General features: G+C 42.1%; 1 protein-coding gene across 1 annotated transcript in view; it reads left to right on the forward strand.

Moving 5' to 3' along the window:
• Window positions 1–3,021, forward strand: part of CST7 (cystatin F) — a 148,805-nt gene extending 145,784 nt beyond the window's left edge. Inside the window, exon 5 of the mRNA XM_073557469.1 lies at window positions 2,701–3,021. The gene's annotated coding sequence lies outside the window, so the exon portion shown is untranslated. The remainder of the gene's footprint in view (window positions 1–2,700) is intronic.
• The last annotated feature ends 16,039 nt before the right edge of the window (window positions 3,022–19,060 follow it).

Raw genomic sequence — 19,060 nt, forward strand, 5'->3', positions numbered from 1 at the left:
TGCTCTCAGTGTCTGGCATTGGTGGTAAGTCTTGTGGCTGCTCCCGGTGTCTGGCATTGGCGGTGAGTCTACGGGCTAATCCCGGTGTCTGGCATTGGTGGTGAGTCTCTGGGCTGCTCCCAGTGTATGGCTGTTAGAAGTGGCAGAAGACACTGAATAAAAAATAAATAAAGTGCCTTCGCCACCTGGGGTCCACCGTGCGGTGGATGGAAAAACCGCTGCTAGAGAGCAAGAGCACAAGGCGGTAATGTGCATAAGGGTTAGACGGCACCCAGTGCACAAAAGCAAGCTCTGTTATACTCACAGAGCTGCAGGCAAATAAGCTCAAATTAAACGCTGAGTCTGGTCAGAGTCACAGACACACAGCGATACAGTCGTGGTATTCGCGGTCACAGGAGTAGCCTTACACAGCAGGACTACTCCGTCTAGACCTACCGTCAAATAAGGTGCGAAGCGTCGCAACCGCGGACGCAGAGAAAGCTGCAACTGCAGCGCGGCAAGAACTGAGCCGCTGGCAAGGCGCTGCAATAACGCTGGCGCAATGCAGACGCTAAGCTGCTGAGCAAGATGGAGCATGTGCGCGCTGGCGCTAGCGCTGCTACTGGCTGAACCCAAACACTCACACAATCGTATTATCAGAGGGAAGGGGTTTCTTAAGTCAGTCACCAGTCCAAGCATCCATCACCATTCATACAGCAGCAAGTATGAAATACTAGCGCATGGCAGAACAGCCATGCGTGCTTTTTATACCAAACCGGACCTTCAGGAAGTCTCCAAGGCTCCAGGAGGAGCCAATAGGATTAGACACAGGACCTGAGCATGTGACTCCCGAACTCCAATGGGAGCTCATCCCATGAGCATGCTCAGTGGAGGGAACAGAGGACTTAGCCTCTGGAGAGAGTTGCCACAAGGCACTCTCCTCTGCAATCTCCTCTACCGCAGATGAAACGCAGGAGACTGCAGCATGTAAGGGTCTAGATTTCATCATAGGGGAGGAAGAAATCAGACTCCTAACAATGGCATTGACGGTGAGTCTCAGGGCTGAACCTGGTGTTTGCCATAGACATTGATGGCAGTTACAGTGGGCACCACCACTTACCCTAATTTTCTAGTTGCTAATGCCAGCCCTTAGGCTAAGTGCACACGTAGCAGAAATTTTCTGCTGAAAAACAGGACTCCCTTCCCAGAAACCGCGCGTTTTTTGCGCTTTTTTTGCGTTTTTTTCCGCGCGGTTTCTAGACACATGGAAAAAGCCAGAAACGTGGGAAAAAAAGCGAAATGAATGAGCATGCTGTGTTTTTTACCGCGATGCGGTTTTTCGCGGTAAAAAAACGCATCAATGTGCACAAAAAGTGCAAAATGCATAGAAATGAATGGGAAGCTTCTCTTTCGCGTTTTTCCCGCGGATTTTTTGGCAAATCCATGGGAGAAACCGCGAAAAAACACTGTGTGTGAACACAGCCTTATATCAAAGTGAGAAAAACAATGACATCCACGCACAGTCGCAAGGTCGACATATGACTTTTCATCTTTTTGATTGTGAAATACGGCCCTTCATAAGTGTCCCCATATTTAATATGACAGAACATGAAGTGACCCTAAAAATCGTGTAACTCACTAATTGCCCCCTCAAGGAGCCTTCATACATTGTGTGTGATATACAATAGGGCCATACACATTACCGCACATTAAATACTGTAATGTAGTTCCATAGTTATAATGACGCCCCAAAGTGCCCCACAGTAAATGGCTCTATAATGATAGCGCTTCCTAATGAATAGTATCATAAAGTTTGTGTTTCCCAAATCGCCAGCCCTATATACACTCTTTGGCATTGAAATTGCAAAACTAAGAAGGAAAAGTTGTGGTTAGTTTTTTTGATCAATGGTGTTTTTCTAAGGTTATAGACAAAGGATATAATACGGAATTCATAGAGGCTACTATCGGTCTGCCAGGGGGATTGTCCAAGGTTTTATGAATCTTTGGTTAAATGTAAAAAAAACCTGGTGTAACAGGATCAGATCTCAACAAATATTCAGAGAGGTTATTTTTTATCACTTACTCGCAAATCTCTATATTTAGTGACTGTGACTCTGAGTCACTTCTCACTGCCAAACCATGAGACAGGATAGTCAGGAGTCCGAGGTCGAAAGCCAGAAAGGTACATCATAAACAGAAGGAAGAGACAAAGGCATAGTCAGGTAACGTTCCAAGGTCAGAATACCAGGATAAAAACTGAAAAGGAAGGAGCGCAATAGGGTCTTATCTGGGTGGAAGATAGAATAAATTCAAATGGAATCTACTCACCTTTCCACAAACGAATAAACGCATGTAAATCAATGTCAGCCTGCTGCACGCCCGAGGTTCACAACCATGACCGCCAATATAATTCCTTTTGGATAAAAATTTGGGCTTACTGTGCGCTGCTGAGACCACGATAAAATCACCACATGAGAATCTTTTTAACTCTTTATTCCCAACGCGTTTCAAAGTGAAAAGCCACTTCTTCTTCAGGGGATGACATATAGTGCATAGATCCAGCCATCTCTGATTAAATACATTCATCATTTGAATTTAGGCGCCAAAAACCACATGGGATAAGGGGACGGGTGTCAAAGTTCAAGGGTTAAATGGAGCGAAAAAACAGTTTCCAATTATTCCTATTGTTTAACAATAAAATTTCTTAATTTCCATTCACAGATAAAATATCGAAATAAAAAAGAAGAAAGAAAAAAGAAAGAAAAAGAATGTATTCTAAAAAAAAGGGGGTTTATATCGGGGATGGATCGAACTCATGGAAAATATATATATATCTCGTAGTCCAGAGTCCACACCACTCGGACAGAGCGGACTTTATTGGAAAAAGGAAGAAAAACGGGGAAGAGTATTAAGATATATTTATAATAAAATGTGATTAAAATTTATTTTATTAAAAATATGAACGTATTAAAATGTGTATTAAAATGATGCAAAAATTGTATATAATAAAATTGTGTTGGATTAATGATTGTTTAAAAAGAATTTTTTCAATAGGGACTAAGGGATATAATTCTGATGGAGGATGACAGAAATGATTGATTAGTGCAAGGTTAAAAACGGGGACCTACAAAAAGGAATCCAGATGATTTTAATCTGTTTTTAGATTTACAAATTTTTATAAGAAAACTAACTCTCAAGCGGCATTTTGCACTACAGAATAGTGGCCAAATAAAAACCTGCGAGAAAGTTACAGAGGATCCAATTGACACAGACAACCTGGGATTTCATTTGGAAGTACCAAAAAAGTCTAAATTTTATCCAATTGAAAGTAAAGAACATCACTTGAATGTATTTAATGACATGGTACAGAAGGAATTTAAGGACCTATTCCGTGACAAGAGAATTAATTATAAAAATAATTTATCAAAAAACGAAAAAATAGCACTCAACACGCTAAAATCCCGCACCGACATTGTTATTCGTTCAGCAGACAAAGGAGGAGGTATAGTCATCCAGGATTATAATAATTATTGTGGTGAAGCAATGAGAATTTTATCTGATAAAAAATATTATATGAAAACTACATTTGAAATACTTACAAAAATACAGAATAATTATGATAAACTTATTTTGGAAGGAAATAATCATCATATTTTTTGATAAAAATGAATTCAAATTTTTAACCATATCCAACCCTCGTACCCCCTTTTTTTATCACCTCCCTAAAATTCATAAAAATATTGATAATCCTCCAGGCCGACCTATCATATCTAGTATTGGTTCCATTACAAGTAATCTGTCACAATATATTGACAGAATCATGGTGACCCATATACCCTTATTTAATAGTTTTATCAAAGACTCCACACATCTCATCCAAATACTTCAAACCATTAGATGGAAACCGCAATATGTGTTTTTAACCATGGATGTGTCCTCTTTATATTCCAATATTCCTCATAACCTTGGATTGGCTTGTTTTAATAAGGTTTTAGTGAAAGATAGGAGATTATCATCTATGCAAAAAAAGTTTTTATTGAAAGGAATGGAATTTATTTTAAAAAATAATTATTTTACTTTCGAAGGGAGCTTGTATCATCAGCGGCTTGGGACTGCAATGGGGTCCCAGGTCGCACCTACATACGCAAATATTTTTATGGGGGTATTTGAAGAATTCTATATTTTTAAATCCAAATTTTATAATAACATCATCACCTACAAAAGATTCATAGACGATTTGTTTTTTGTGTGGGATAATTCCAGGAATGATATCGATGAATTTATCCTAGATATGAACAACAACTCCTGGGGTTTGTCTTTTTCTTCATTATATAATTCTTCTACCATCAATTTTTTAGATATCACAATATTTATTGAGAATAATAATATTCTAACGAAAACTTTTTTCAAACATGTTGATAGAAACAGCTATATACCTTTCAGCAGTGGTCATTTTAATAAATGGTTAAAAAATATACCCGCAAACCAATATAAAAGAATCAGAAAAAACTGCACTGATATAAAGGATTTTGAAAATCAGGCTGAAATATTGAGGAATAGGTTTAAAGCGAAAAAATACCCTGAGGGTTTGGTTAAAGACGCCTATAATATTAGTAAAAACCTCTCCCAGGATTTATTAATTCATGGAACTAGGGGAACCACAACTGATAGTAAGAATTTTACAGGTAATTTTATCACACAATTCAGTGCTGAGAACATTAAAATTAGAGAAATTCTAACACGCAATTGGCATGTTCTCTTAAATGATCCAATTTTATGTAATATCGTTCCGAGAAATCCCGGCATCACTTTTCGTAGAGCACCAACCATTAAAAATTTAATTGCTCCAAGTCGTCTCAGAATAAAACCATCCTCTCATCCCTTAAATCCAGTAATAGGGATATATAAATGTGGCAAGAGTAATTGCTTATGTTGCGGCATCATTTCCCATAAAGAAAAAACCTTTCAATCCACTTTCACCAAAGAAAGTTTCCCTATCAAAAGTTTTTTAAATTGTACCACAGGATTCGTGATATATGTAATAGAGTGTGACTGCAAAAAGCAATATGTGGGAAGAACAACTCAGCCCTTGCACCGAATGGTTAATTCCCATAGACATAATATTAAAATAGGTTTTATGCAACACGGTTTATCAAGGCATTTTGCTCTGAAACATGGGAAAAACTATAAGGGGTTAAAAATTAGCCCTATCGAACACATACCCAGTGATCACCCTGACAGAATGGGACAACTAAACCGTAAGGAGATTTTTTGGATTTATAGACTAAATACCCTGAAGCCTAACGGTCTAAACGAAATTACAGAAGTCTTCCTTTAATTTTCCTCTTTTAAAATATTTTCGTCTTCTAACAATTTTTTGGAGTACATTTGGTGTGAATTCTGTGTGTATTTAACCTTCTTTCCATTGGAGCGCTTTTACTGATTTATTGATTGAATTTTAATAATTCTCTTTTCTCTTACAAAAAAATGTTTTGAATATTTAAGTCTTTTTTCCTTTGGGATGAGAACTTGCACCTGTGGGGTATGTCTGGATTCCTTTTTGTAGGTCCCCGTTTTTAACCTTGTACTAATCAATCATTTCTGTCATCCTCCATCAGAATTATATCCCTTAGTCCCTATTGAAAAAATTCTTTTTAAACAATCATTAATCCAACACAATTTTATTATATACAATTTTTACATCATTTTAATACACATTTTAATACGTTCATATTTTTAATAAAATAAATTTTAATCACATTTTATTATAAATATATCTTAATACTCTTCCCCGTATTTCTTCCTTTTTCCAATAAAGTCCGCTCTGTCCGAGTGGTGTGGACTCTGGACTACGAGATATATATATATTTTCCATGAGTTCGATCCATCCCCGATATAAACCCCCTTTTTTTTAGAATACATTCTTTTTCTTTCTTTTTTCTTTCTTCTTTTTTATTTCGATATTTTATCTGTGAATGGAAATTAAGAAATTTTATTGTTAAACAATAGGAATAATTGGAAACTGTTTTTTCGCTCCATTTAACCCTTGAACTTTGACACCCGTCCCCTTATCCCATGTGGTTTTTGGCGCCTAAATTCAAATGATGAATGTATTTAATCAGAGATGGCTGGATCTATGCACTATATGTCATCCCCTGAAGAAGAAGTGGCTTTTCACTTTGAAACGCGTTGGGAATAAAGAGTTAAAAAGATTCTCATGTGGTGATTTTATCGTGGTCTCAGCAGCGCACAGTAAGCCCAAATTTTTATCCAAAAGGAATTAAGGTCAGAATACCAGTAAGATAGCGGATCAGAGCAGAAGGGGTTAAAAATACGGATGGTCAGAACGAAGTCCAAGGTCAGGCAGCGAAAGAGCAACAAACAACGCAAGGCACAGAGAGACAAACCATACAGTAGCCGAGTGTACGTCTGGCACAGGTCTGGCTGTAACGGTCACGGTTCCACCCATCAGGTATTATATGAGGTATTATTGGTCATCATATGGTGGTAATATATGGTCTGGACATGGTGTGGCAGTGTTTGCTCCTTGTATGTGGTATTATAGGTCACTGTGGTGGCAATATGGTGTCTGGTCATGGTTCGGTGGTATTTGTCCCATGTATGTGATATTATTGGTCATTTTAAAAATTGAAAAATAGATAAAAATTTACCTAAATTGTATTGGATATTTTAAAAATGTTTAATAGGTTAGAGTAGAGTAGGGCCGGCCAAAAGAGTCTACCTTGTCATGGTGGCGGCTTAAAAAATCTTTTGACTGTGGACAGTTCGAGGGGTGGAGGCGGGGCTGGAGTGGAGCTTGGACGGAGTCTCAAGGGGGCCCCAAAATTCCTTGTGGTAGCCCTGAATCATGTCCCTACAGCGAGGGGGCCCTCAGACCTAGGAATTTTCTTTATCTCTAAAAGCCCCAGAACGGTTTTCTGTTAATGCCTTCTTTGAAAGTGTAGGTCTCATCTATGACGAACCCGACAGAATCAAGGTTGCTGAGGCAAAGATCATGAACCTGCCACGGGGGGTCATACAGCTGAGGACTACTGTACTGACTTTCGGCAGTGGTCCACCGAATTCTATGGAACGATGCTGCTCTCAAGTGCCAGTTCCAAAGAGGCCTTTCCAAGACACTCAAGGATGCTCTTGTCCTCCATGAAGCCCCTTGTTCTCTGATGGAGGCCACAAATCTGTGAGCGATATGGTGAACAGCAGGTCACGGGTTATACTTCCCCAGAGCAGAGCCATTCACGTTGCAGAGAGAAAACAGAGACAAGATCTTGGACTCTCTCTATACTGTGATCTCTCTGGATATTTTCTTAAGAATTGCCCAACTTGTCCTCAACCTATCGAACCCCCGGGAGAACGTCTGAGTCTGGGTGACGGCCGAGGAGGTCACCCAGACTCCCAGGTACCTTTTCCTTCCTCTGATAAAGTACTGATAAATACGATGATTTCCTTTGAGAACCAGGTGTTATCAACATTGGCGTTTATTGACTGTGAATCTGCTGCTAACTTTATTGATTTGGGGCTGGTTCTGAAGTTAGGCTTAGGGACAGTTAGATTGGAAAGACCCATTGAAATCATCACCCTTGACAAGACACCGTTAGCTCACAATTTGGTCAACTGTGGATTTCATTCTCCAAGTGGGAGCTCTCCACTCTGAATCCATCTCCTGTTTTGTGTTGGATAATTTACCTGCTGCATTGGTACTGGGGTTTCCATGGTTACAGATTCACAATCCAGTTATTGATTGGTGTCAGAAGGAGATTGTGAAATGGAGCCCCAAATGTTACAAGAAACGTCTAAAGAATGTACAAAAAAGCTCCGCTAGTCTGGAGGGTCTTACAAGGTACCTGAAGGACTTCGGAGATGTGTTCTCGGAAAAAGAGGTGGAGATACTACCTCCCCATCTTCCCTATGATTATGCTATTGACCTTATTCCTAGTGCCAAGTTGCCAAAAGCTCATCTTTACAAATTGTCGGGGCCTGAAAGGGCCGCCATGAAAGAATATGCTATCGAAAGTTTACGGAAGGGTCATATCCGTCCTTTCTCCACTATAGCTGCTGGATTTTTCTTTGTTAAAAAGAAAGAAGGGGGGTCTCAGTCCTTGCCTTGATTTCCGAGAACTAAATAAGATCACGGTTAAAAGTACTTCTCCACTTCCACACATCCCCGACCTATATAATCAGCTTCTGGGGGCCACGGTGTTTTCTAAACTTGATCTTAGAGGGGCTTACAATTTGATATGCATCCGGAAGGGTGATGAGTGGAAAACAACGTTTTTAACGTCTGAGGGTCTGTTTGAAAACCTAGTCATGCCTTTCGGATTATCTAATGCACCTGCTGTGTTTCAAAATTTTATGAATGATATTTTCTTTGATTGCATTGGAAGATTTGTTGTAATATGCCTCGATGACATTATAATGTTCTCGCCAGACTTGGACACTCACCAGGAACAAGTCCGTGTGGTGTTACAGAGACTGAGGGAGAACACTCTGTTTGCTAAATTAGAGAAATGTGTTTTTTCTGTTCAGGAAATCTCTTTCTTGGGGTTTATCTTGTCAGCAGAAGGGTTTAAGATGGACCCTGGGAAGGTGCAGGCCATAATTTATTGGTTTGAACCTCGTAATTGGGTTCAACCAGCGTTTTCTGGGATTCACCAACTATTATAGAACATTTATCAAGGGGTTTTCACAAATTGCTAAACCACTTACTGACCTTAAGGAGGCGAATCTCAAGGTTTGGTCGCTGGGTGCTATCAGGGCTTTTGAAAGATTAAAAGAGTGTTTTATGTTCGCACTAGTGATGAACGAGTATACTCGTTGCTCTGGTTTTCCCGAGCATGCTCGGATGTCCTCCGAGTATTCTGATGTGCTCGGAGATTTAGTTTGTGTCGACGCAGCTGCATGATTTACAGCTGCTAGACAGCCTGAATACATGTGGGGATTCCCTAACAAACAGACATTCCTCACATGTATTCAACCTGTCCAGCAGCCACAAATCATGCAGCTGCGTCGACACAAACCAAATATCCGAGCACGCCAGAATACTCAGAGGACACCCGAGCAACGAGTATACTCACTTATCAGTAGTCCGCACTCATTCTGATCCAACCTGATCTCCAAAAACAGTTCATTGTGGAGGTGGATGCTTCGGAGATCGGAGTGTGGACAGTCTTATCGCAGGGGCCCAAAACTCTGACTAACCTGCGTCCATGTGCTTTTCTTTCTAAAAAAATTTCACTGGCGGAGAAAAATTATGATGTGGGTAATCGGAAGTTACTTGCTGTCAAATTGGCTTTTGAGAAATGGAGGCATTTTTTGGAGGGGGCGGTTCATCCAGTTACGGTGATCACGGATCACAAGAATTTAGCTTACATTGAATCGGCTAAAATGTTAACTCCTAAACAAGTCGTGTTTTTCTCTCAATTTAATTTTTCTTTTACATTCAGGCCAGGATCTAAGAATGTGAAAACGGATGCTTCATCTCATAGTCTACAACCCCTGGCAAAAATTATGGAATCACCGGCCTTGGAGGATGTTCATTTACCGGTAGTTGTTTAATTTTGTAGAAAAAAAAGCAGATCACAGACATGACACAAAACTAAAGTCAATTCAAATGGCAACTTTCTGGCTTTAAGAAACACTAAAAGAAATCAAGAACAAAAAATGTGGTAGTCAGTAATGGTTACTTTTTTAAACCAAGCATATGGAAAAAATTATGGAATCACTCAATTCTGAGGAAAAAATTATGAATAACCCTGTAAATTTTCATTCCCAAAACTAACACCTGCATCAAATTAGATCTGTTCATTAGTTTGCATCTAAAAAGGAGAGCTGTTGCAGCAAGTGGACTGACATGAATCATGGCTCCAACATGAGAGATGTCAATTGAAACAAAGGAGAGGATTATCAAACTCTTAAAAGCGGGTAAATCATCACACAATGTTGAAAAAGATGCTGGTTGTTCACAGTCAGCTGTGTCTAAAATCTAGACCAAATACAAACAACATGGGAAGGTTGTTAAAGGCAATCGTACTGGTAGACCAAGGAAGACATCAAAGCATCAAGACTGGAACCTTAAAGCAATATGTCTTCAAAACAGGAAATGCACAACAAAACAAATGAGGAACGAATGGGAGGAAACTAAAGTCAACATCTGTGACCGAACTGTAAGAAACCGCTTAAAGGAAATGGGATTTACATACAGAAAAGCTAAACGAAAGCCTTCATTAACAACTAAACAGAAAAAAACAAGGTTACAATGGGCTAAGGAAAAGCAATCGTGGGCTGTGGATGACTGGATGAAAGTCATATTCAATGATGAATCGCAAATCTGCATTGGGCAAGGTGATGATGCTGGAACTTTTGTTTGGTGCCGTTCCAATGAGATTTATAAAGATGACTGCTTGAAGAGAACAAATTTCCACAGTCATTGATAATATGGGGCTGCATGTCAAGTAAAGGCACTGGGGAGATGGCTGTCATTACATCTTTAATAAATGCACAAGTTTATGTTGATATTTTGGACACTTTTCTTATCCCATCAATTGAAAGGAGGTTTGGGGATGATGAAATAATTTTTCAAGATGATATTTCATCCTGCCATAGAGGAAAAACTGTGAAAACATTCCTTGAAAAAAGACACATAAGGTCAATGTCGTGGCCTGCAAATAGTCCGGATCTCAATCCAATTGAAAGTCTTTGGTGGAAAATGGTCCATGACAAGGCCCCAACCTGCAAAGCTGATCTGGCAACAGCAATCAGAGAACGTTGGAGGAAGATTGATGAAGAGTACTGTTTGACACTCATTAAGTCCATGCCTCAGAGACTGCAAGCTGTTATAAAAGCCAGAAGTGGTGCAACAAAATACTAGCGAGGTATTGGAGTGCTTTTTGTTGGTTTGATTTTCATGAGTCCACAATTTTTTCCTCAGAATTGAGTGATTCCATAATTTTTTCCCTATGGTTTAAAAAAGTAACCAATACTGACTACCACATTTTTTGTTCTTGATTTCTTTTAGTGTTTCTTAAAGCCAGAAAGTTGCCATTTGAAATGACTTTAGTTTTGTGCCATGTCTGTGATCTGCTTTTTTTCTACAAAATTAAACAACTGAATGAACATCCTCCAAGGCCGGTGATTGCATAATTTTTGCCAGGGGTTGTAGATTCCATTTCTCCTCCAGAACCTCCATCCTCCATTATTTCTCAGGGTATTGTGGTGTCTATGGTAACCTCATAGCTGGAAGAGGAGATTTGTTAAGCCCAGTCGTTAGCTCATCTACTTCCCAGAGACCAAATTATTTGTGCCTGTGTACCTAAGGCCGGTTTCACATTTGCGCTTTATAGCGCAGCGACGGCCTGCGCATGGCCGCCGGTAAGCCCCGCCCCCTCCCGGCTCCCTGCCCGCCCCATCCGGTCATCGCCGCCTACTAGCGCACATGGACGCTTGCGATCTGCGCACCCTATCTTTAGCATAGGGTACGCAGATCATGCGCTGGCCGTGCGCTAGCAGGATTTTGCCATGCGCTGCGCACTTTTGAAGGTGTGCCGTGCTCGCCGAAATGCAACATGCTGCGTTCGGCGCACACGGGTGCACCTTCAAAAGTGCGCAGCGCACGGCAAAATCCTGCTAGCGCACGGCCAGCGCACGATCTGCGCACCCTATGCTAAAGATCGGGTGCGCAGATCGCAAGCGTCCATGTGCGCTAGTAGGCGGCGATGACCGGATGGGGTGGGCAGGGAGCCAGGAGGGGGCGGAGCTTAGCGGCGGCCATGCGCAGGCCGTCGTTGTGCTATAAAGCGCAAATGTGAAACCGGCCTAAGATTGCGGGTGTTTACAGGAATTTCATGATTCCGTTTTAAGTGGCCATCCTGGGGTGGCTGCCACAAGGAAAGCCATTGCTAGACTTTTTTTGGTGGCCATCCATGCATAAGGGTATTAAACATTGTGTGTCTACCTGTGAAGTCTGCGCACGCACCAAAGTCCGTTATAGCCGGACTGCTGGGAAATTGGCTCCATTGTCTATCCCAGAAAGACCATGGACTCATCTGTCCATGGATGTCATTACAGATTTGCCTCTGTCTGATGGGAAGACTGCTATTTGGGTGGTAGTTGATCAATTCAGCAAACAAACTCATTTTGTTCCTTTGTCAGGATTACCTAATGCAGAGACACTCTCCATGTTGTTTATCTCTCATATTGTAAGACTACATGAGATCCCTCTGAACATTGTGTGTGATAGGAAAGTACAATTTGTCTCAATTTTAGAGAGCTTTTTGCAATAAACTAGGGATTGACTTGTCATTTTCACCTGCTTATCACCCTGAAACCAATGGTCAGACTGATAGGACAAATCAATCTTTGAAACAAATTTTATGGCGCTTTACTTCTTTCTGCGTTTCCTTCCAACAGTTCAGTAAATCAATCTATTGGAACCTCCCCATTCTTCTGTAGTTATGGTTTTCATCCCCATTTTGGCAAATTTTTTAGGATTGGTGCTGAATGCCCTGGGGTGGAGGTCGCCGTGCAGAGACTTGGGGATGTCTGGAGGGAGGTTCAAAAGAATAGTGGAACTGCGCAGATTCGCCAAAAACAAAAGGCCGATGGTCGGTGGGTCCTGTTTTTAATGTTGGGGATAACGTTTCGTTGTCGTCTAGGAACATTAAACTTAAAGTGCCGTTGATGAAATTGGGCCAAAGTTTATTGGTCCATATGAGATCCTAAAGATCAATCCTGTGGCATTTAGACTAAAGCTTCCTCCATCCCTAACATATTCCATAAATCTCTATTAAAGGAGTATGTCCCTTTTGCATTGTCTGCCTTATCCCCGCCTCCTCCGCTTTCAGTAGACGGTGGCCTGGAGTATGAGGTTCAGAGGGTTGTGGATTCTCGGAGGGTCTGTAATTCCCTCCAGTACCTCATCCACTGGAGGTGATACGGACCAGAGGAGAGATCCTGGGTCCCTTCTCGAGATGTGAAGGCCAATCGGTGAGTCAGGGTCTTCCATGTAAAATTTCCTGGGAAGCCTGGGGGTCCGGTGGCTCCCCTAGAAGAGGGGGTACTGTCACGGTTCCACCCTTCAGGGTGTCTGGGATGCAGTTACTGACAGCTCGGCCATCCAGTCTGTTTCAGGGGCGTACTGAGCGGTCAGTGTGTTGATCGACAGCTCGACTAGCCAATCTGTAACTGAGAGGCGTCAGTTGTTCTGATTACTGAGGATGCTAACCTCAGGTCATCAGCAGAATTGAGGGCACAGGTAGGGTGGTAGACTGAGACGAGGGAGAAGATGTAGGGTGGTGCTGAGCCATGGAGAGCTTTGTGGGTGAGGGTAATAAGTTTGTACTGGATTCTGGAGTGGATGGGTAGCCAGTGTAATGGCTGGCAAAAGGTAGAGGCATTGGTGTAACGATTGGCAAGGAATATGATCCTGGCTGCAGCATTCAAGACAGATTGGAGGGGGGAGAGTTTGGTAAGAGGGAGACCGATTAGAAGAGAGTTACAATAGTCCATATGAGAATGAATAAGAGAAACAGTAAGAGTGGTTAACACTGCAGCCTTGCAGCGCTGGAGTCCTGGGTTCAAATCCCACCAAGGACAGCATCTGCAAGGAGTTTGTATGTTCTCCCCGTGTTTGCGTGTGTTTCCTCCAGTTTCCTCCCACATTCCAAAGACATACTGATAGGGAATTTAGATTGTGAACCCCATTGGGGACAGTGATGATAATGTGTTCAAACTGTAAAGCGCTGCGGAATATGTTAGCGCTATATAAAAATAAAGATTATTATTATTATTAATGCCTCATGAAGAACAGTCACATGATTTCCGTCCCTAAATGGGATTAAAAATCAGCTGCTTTGGAAGAAGTGAGTATTTGTGTTCGTCCATGTGTGGCGGGATTGTGGCGGCTGATTTCCCTGCATGTTTTGAAAAACACACAAGGAAATCAGTGTTTTTTTCATCTGCAAATTTGGTGTTTTTTTTGCTACAGACATTTTTGCTTTCAACCTGTGTGCAGCTACGCGCTTAGAGACTTGGAAACTGATGTCACTCAGTTCACATGTCACTAATCCAATTTGACCTACTTACTACAATGATCGTTTTTTCCGATCTCCGATCTTGTGTGGCACACTGAAACTAGAGTACTAATGTAGTCTCAGTCTGCCACACAAGATCTGAACTAATGACTGCACTTACTGATCCCAATAAAAAGACATTCTCACAAAGTTTGTTTGATAAATTTTATTTAACAATATTTTTTTTTCTTTTTTTAATTCCTGCACAGAAAATTTTTTGAAAACCAAAAAAAACATTTTCTACATGGTTTACAAACAAAAAAAAAGATAAATGGCTTGAATTTTGTATTTGAAATAAAAACGGTTCATGTTCAAAGTTTACATATTGAGAAAGTTTGGGATTTCGTGGTCAAGCATCCCCGTCTGTGAATGCTCAGAAGTTTGAGGAGTGCTGAAAAGACTTGGTGAGCCTTGAAACTGCAATGTGCCCCCGGAAGACTGTGGCTGATTTGCACTAGCCTGATGCTGCATAAAAGAATTGCGTACTCTACGCCACGTTGACTGCTTAAACCCATCAATAGCCTCCTCCAAATCGATCGGATGGGGTTCTGTTGTGAGTTCATTTTCCCCTTCACTACTGAGGCCCGAGGAACTCCCTCTTCTGGTGAAGAAAGGTAGTGAGCCTGATTGTCAAACACCTGGGGCTGATGATGATGACTGGCTGAGTGGAGTTAATGACTGGATATAAGGCTGCCGACGCCCTTCTGGCCTGCGGGTGATTTCTCTGTGGACTTCTAGGAAACCAGTCTGATTCCTGCTCATCTAAAGCTAAGATTTCTGCTTTGCCTTTTTGCATTAGTGTTTTGTTTTCCTTGCTTTTCTGGATTCTGCCATTCCCTGCTGGGGTGAGCTGAATCTCCTTTTGCCTGTTGCTCTGTCTTCAGAATATTCCTGAGTACTGACATAGCCTTTTTTGAAGCCTAGCGTCTTCAGGGCCTTTTTTACTGTCAGTTTGTTGGCTCTTATTTTCATAGGGTTTTTTCACGGATTGCAGACAGCAGCCTTCCTGTCCTTTCCTATCTAAGCTAGCTTGGGCCCCATCTTTGCTCAGTCTATCTTTGTGTCTGTGTTTTGTTCTTTCTTCTTGCTTCACCGTCATTATATGTGGGGGGCTGCCTTTTGCTTTGGGGTCTGCTCTGGGGCAGTTTAGATTTCCCTTTCTGTCTTTAGGCTATGTAGTCCTCCGGCTGTGATCGAGGGGCCTAGGGCATCGTAGGAGCCCCCCACGGCTACTGCTAGTTGTGTTGATAGGTTCAGGGGTCTGCAATCCGATAGCTGCCAACTTCTCTGGTTTAGTGGACTTAGCTAGCATTTCTATTTTTGCCTCCTACGGTGACTCAATCATAACAGAATCACCCGCCATACCGCAGATCCTAGGGTACTCAATTGCAGGAAAGAATTGTATTAAAAAAAAAAAAAAAAGGTGTGTATATTTTTTCCTCTATATCTCTGAGGCCGTAGGGGGAATTTTTTTTTCTCTCAATGGAGATAAAGCAATTGTCTGATCGTGTGGAGCAGCTCGCTGCGGAAGTGCGGGGAATTTCCGCCTACCTTGCTCATTCACATGCTGCTGAACCAAAGATTCCTACACCTGATGTATTTTTTGGGGATCGGTCTAAATTTTTGAATTTCAAAAATAATTGTAAATTATTTTTTGCCTTGAAGCCTAACTCGTCAGGGAGCTCCGCGCAGCAGGTTAAAATTGTCATCTCTTTGCTGCGTGGCGATCCCCAGGATTGGGCGTTTTCTTTGAAACCAGATGATCCTATTCTGACTAATGTGAACGCATTTTTTCAGGCCTTGGGGTTGTTGTATGACGAACCTAATGCCATTGATCAGGCTGAAAAGACCCTGCTGGCATTGAACCAGGGTCGTGATTCTGCAGAATTGTACTGTCAAAAATTCCGAAAGTGGGCAGTACTTACTACCTGGAATGATAATGCCTTGGCTGCTCTCTTTCGGAAGGGGTTGTCAGAAGCCGTAAAAGATACTATGGTGGGATTTCCTGTTCCCTCTGGTCTTGACGATTCTGTCTTTAGCCATTCAGGTTGATCGGCGTTTGCGCGAACGCAGAGCTGCACGAGAGGTGTTGCCACCTGTTGAACAGATGTCTGAACCTATGCAATGTGGTAGAGTTTTTTCCAGAGAGCAGCGTCAGGAGTTCAGAAGGCGTAATAAGTTGTGTTTTTTCTGTGGAGATGCCTCACATATTATTTCTGTCTGTCCTAAACGCGAGAAACGCCTTGCACACACGTTTTCTGTTGGTGGTGTTCAACCTAAGTTTCTTCTGGCTATTACTCTGATCTGCTCCCTGTCCACATTTTCCGTCAAGGCTTTTGTGGATTCGGGAGCAGCTCTAAACCTAATGGACTTGGATTTTGCTAAACGTTGTGGATTTCCGATGACACCTCTGCAGACGCCTATCCCTTTGAGGGGGATTGATGCTACTCCTTTGGCTAAAAATAAACCTCAGTTTTGGACCCAGGTGGTAATGCGGGTCGCCCGAGACCATCAAGAAAATTGCAGGTTTTTGGTGTTACATAATCTGGATGATACTATTGTTCTGGGGTTTCCCTGGATACAAATTCATAATCCAGTTTTGGATTGGAAATCTGTGTCTGTGGTGAGTTGGGGTTGTCGGTGTGCCTTTAGTGAGGCTCCGGTGTTTTCCACCTCTCCTCAGTCGCATGATGTTCCTGATTATTTGGCGGACTTTTATGATGTATTTGGTGAGAATGAGTCTGCGTCTCTGCCTCCTCATAGGAGTTATGACTGTGCAATTGAACTGAGCCTGGGGTGTAAATTTCCCAAGGGTCGGCTCTTCAATTTATCTGTACCCGAGCACGAGGCTATGCGATCCTATATTAAGGAGGCGTTGGAGAAGGGTCATATTAGACCATCCTCGTCACCCTTAGGTGCCGGTTTTTTTTTTGTAGCCAAAAAGGATGGATCATTAAGACCTTGTATTGATTATCGTTCTCTCAACAAAATTACTGTTAAATATCAGTATCCGTTACCCCTTATTTCTGATCTATTCTCCAGAGTTAAAGGTGCTTGCTGGTTTACCAAGCTTGACCTCAGGGGGGCGTATAATCTTATTCGCATTAAGCATGGGGATGAATTGAAGACGGCGTTTAATACTCCGGAGGGACATTTTGACTACCTGGTGATGCCTTTTGGGCTCACTAATGCCCCTTCTGTCTTCCAGTGCTTCATGAACGATATTTTCCGAGATTTTGTCGATAAATTTTTGATTATCTATCTGGATGATATTTTGATCTTCTCCAAGGATTGGGATTCTCATGTGGAACATATTCGGACTGTGTTCCGGATCTTGAGGGAGAATTCCCTGTATGTCAAAGGATCTAAATGCCTTTTTGGAGTACAGAGGATTTCTTTTTTGGGATTTATTTTGTCCCCGTCAACTATTGAAATGGACCAGGCCAAGGTACAGGCCATTTACGATTGGGTTCAGCCCACTTCTTTGAAGGCCCTCCAGAAGTTTTTGGGTTTTGCTAATTTTTATCGGAAATTTATAGCAAAATTTTCTAGTATTGCCAAGCCATTGACTGATTTGACTAAGAAGGGTGCTGATGTGTTAAATTGGTCTCCGGAGGCTGTTTCTTCCTTTCAGGAGCTGAAGCGAAGATTCACCTCCGCCCCGGTTTTGCGGCAACCTGATGTCTCACTTCCGTTCCAGGTAGAGGTGGATGCTTCTGAGATTGGTGCAGGAGCTGTTTTGTCCCAAAAGGATCCTGTAACATCTAAAATGAATCCCTGTGCTTTCTTTTCCCGAAAGTTCTCTCCATCTGAACGTAACTATGATGTGGGGAATCGGGAACTGTTAGCCATGAAATGGGCATTTGAGGAGTGGAGACATTGGTTGGAGGGAGCTAAGCATCAAGTCGTGGTCCTCACTGACCACAAGAATTTGATTTACCTATAGTCGGCTAAGCGCTTGAACCCTAGACAGGCTAGGTGGGCCTTGTTTTTTACACGTTTTGATTTTGTGGTTTCTTTTCTTCCTGGAACTAAGAATGTCAAGGCTGACGCCCTCTCTAGGAGCTTCTTTGCTGATTCTCCTGTGGTGACCAAGCCTGCTACCATCTTAGGCGAAGGGGTAGTTCTTTCTGCCATCTCGCCCCATTTGAGACGTGCTCTGGAAGAGTTCCAGGAGGACAAACCTGAGCGTTGTCCCAGTGGAAAGTTGTATGATCCTGACCAGTGGAAGAAGAGAGTGATGTCTGAAGTTCATTGCTCTGCTTTGGCTGGTCATCCAGGTATTTTTGGTACAAGAGATCTGGTGAGTCGGTCTTTTTGGTGGCCCTCCTTGTCTCGTGATGTCAGGAATTTTGTGCAGTCCTGTGGGACGTGCTCCCGGTCTAAATCGTGTTCTCGCTCTAGTGGGTTGTTAATGCCTTTGCCTGTCCCCAAGAGGCCATGGACCCATATTTCAATGGATTTCATCTCTGATATGCCTGTCTCTCAAAGGATGACTGTTATTTGGGTGATTTGTGATAGGTTCTCTAAGATGGTTCATCTTGTACCACTCCCTAAGTTGCCGTCTTCCTCTGAATTGGTGCCCCTGTTTTTACAACAGGTGGTTCGCTTGCACGGGATTCCTGAGAACATTGTATCTGACAGAGGAGTCCAGTTTGTGTCTAGATTTTGGAGAACTTTCTGTTCCAAGCTGGGAATTCAGTTGTCCTTCTCCTCTGCTTTTCACCCTCAGACCAATGGGCAGACAGAGAGAACAAACCAGACCTTGGAGTCATATTTGAGATGTTTTATTTCTGCTGATCAGGATGATTGGGTTTCATTTTTGCCCTTGGCCGAATTTGCTTTAAATAATAGAGCTAGTTCTGCCACTTTGATGTCACCTTTTTTTTTGTAACTTTGGGTTTCATCCTCGATTTTCTTCAGGGCAGGTGGAGCCCTCTGCCTGCCCAGGTGTTGACACTGTGGTGGAGAGAATGCACCAGATCTGGGACCAAGTG

Source organism: Dendrobates tinctorius, unplaced genomic scaffold, assembly GCF_039654945.1.
Source record: "Dendrobates tinctorius isolate UK_male_01 unplaced genomic scaffold, ASM3965494v1 ptg000250l, whole genome shotgun sequence".
In the NCBI taxonomy this organism is placed as follows: Eukaryota; Metazoa; Chordata; class Amphibia; order Anura; family Dendrobatidae; genus Dendrobates; species Dendrobates tinctorius.